Genomic DNA, 2,227 nt, shown 5'->3' with positions numbered 1-2,227 from the left:
TCAGAGGCAGCTACCTTAGAATTGCAATAAGAAGGTGAGTCCTGGTGTGGCGCTGTAGGATAAGTGCTGGATCACAAAGCCGCAAGATGGTGGTTCAAAGCTCACCAGCCGGTCACTAAAAGTCCTAAATGACTTGACAGCACTTAACAACCAACAATGCCATTGAGATAGACCATAGCCCTGGAGTTACAATGTGGTAAGCACTGGCCTGATAACCTCAAAGTGGGTACTGGAATCCACCAGCTGCTCTGCATGAGAAAGATGAGGCATTTGGCTTCCATAAAGATTTACAGCCTCACAGTTGAGAAGGAATGGTTGTTTTCTTGGTTTTGGTTTTGGGGTGAAGAGGGCAGCAGGCGAGTGTGGGAAGAGAACATGTAGCATCTTTATGATGTACGTGTGAGTGATGAGGCCTTGGACTTTCATATCTTCTGGGAAGGCACATTGACAACAGGCAGAAAATTCTTATGTGGAATTCACTGGCTGACAACCTGGCCAGTCAAACTGTGGATTTGCATTGAATCGAAATGAAGTGTTGAGACAACATCTCAAACATTCATAGTTAATGAGATTCTGTCTCTGGCTAGCAGGTCAGCAGTGCAATTTCCCAGTCTGACTTCAGTTTGCCGATGCAGTCTTGAAGAAGGACCCTGAGCTCGTACATCACACATGTCCCTCTTCTTTGCTCCAGCTGTACCCATCAGCTTCCTTCATGCATCCAAGCAATGAAATTCAATTGACAAGAGGCTCCATTTTCAGAGCATTCTGTGAACGAGCTTTCGGTCAGTTCCCCTCTCCAATCTTACATGGAAAGACAAAATGCAGTTTCTTAAGAAAAGGATGCGCTTCAAGCAGTGTTGTACAAGGGGGCTTCAAAAATTCATAGAAAAATCCCTTTATCTTTTAATTCTAGGTGTTTTGTTGTTGTTATTGAGTGCCATTGAGTCGATTCTGACCTATAGCAACCCTGTATAGGGTTTCCAAGGAGCAGCGGGTGAGCTTGAACTGCCAACCTTGCAATTCAAACACATTAACCCACAGCACCACACCAGGACTCCTAATTCTAGTAGGTGTCTTCAAGAATTTCCCGCGCCAAATGACAAACTAGCTAGTCCCTACCTCCTTGTTGTCATCCTTCTCTTTTGTATTGAAATCACCCTTGCAGACTTTGGATTCTCCTAGAATTCCCTCTCAGAAAGTTCTTTGCTGGATGTTTTAGTTGAACAGTGAATCAGTAGTGCAGCATCTAAGTGAAGGGTTTGAAAAATGAAATGCTTTGAACATGAGTCTTGCTTTTCATCTAATGATCACAGAGTCCTGGACATATGAACACATCCACTTTCCACATAGCTCAGTGAGGTAAGCAGATGGAAGGGATCCTCTCACATCTATCAGTGGAAAATAGAAGCAAAGAGGAAGGATAAAATTATTGAAGACCTCTAGAGGGGCTTGACGGGCATATTTCTAGCAAAGCTCTAAGCTTCCTGTGAGTCTCCACCATTGGTCCATTTAAATCATGGAATTCTGCTATTAGAGTAGAAAATAAACATTTGATGGAGGCAGTATCACAGTAGCAAGCAAAATAGCACAGACTTACTTGGGCTTCCCTAACTAACCTATAGTGAACAATTTCACTTTTTTCACAACATCTAAGTGTTGTTTCTAAGTATGGTTGGCATTTGTTTCTCTCCCAATTCCACTACATCTTCTTACAAAATCAAAACCTCTTTTTTCAAATGTATAATCCTTGACAGGGTTGGAGTTCCCAGGAAACAGGTAAGCCTGTGTTTCCTTTGCATCCAGGGTAATTTTCCTCTGGATGGAGGAATTCAAAGTGGCTCAGACTTTAGGTATGGAAGCCTGGTGTTATGAAGGCAAAAGGTCATAGAAGACAACTCCTTTCTGGTTCCATCATTGCAGCCCTAAAGAGTCCATCATTCTCCTCCGATTCCCAGAATACATGTAGCTCTTCCTTCTAGGCAGAATCAGAACAATATGTCTTCAAATATCTCCTACGCTGGTAATTCCTACTTTGGTCATTATCCAAGAACTGCCCCTGGACTTTGTCACAGGCTTGACCACTGCTGTATTATAGAATCATCTATGTGCCAGATGTCGTCCTGTGCTCTTATTAACTTGTTGTAATCTGATTTTTCACAACAGCCCATTTTATAGAAAGTTTAAGTAATTTAAGAGGTAAACTTGGAGCTGGAATTCAAACCAAACA

The 2,227-nt window shown here is 42.3% G+C and overlaps 1 protein-coding gene across 4 annotated transcripts in view; it reads left to right on the top strand.

Moving 5' to 3' along the window:
- NRXN3 (neurexin 3) overlaps positions 1-2,227 on the top strand; it is a 1,807,186-nt gene that overhangs the window by 1,102,864 nt on the left and 702,095 nt on the right. The gene's annotated exons all lie outside the window — the stretch shown is intronic.

This window comes from Chrysochloris asiatica, unplaced genomic scaffold (assembly GCF_000296735.1).
Source record: "Chrysochloris asiatica unplaced genomic scaffold, ChrAsi1.0 scaffold00070, whole genome shotgun sequence".
NCBI classification, from domain to species: Eukaryota; Metazoa; Chordata; class Mammalia; order Afrosoricida; family Chrysochloridae; genus Chrysochloris; species Chrysochloris asiatica.
Note: the sequence above shows the minus strand (reverse complement) of the source record. Positions and strands in the feature narration are given on the sequence as shown.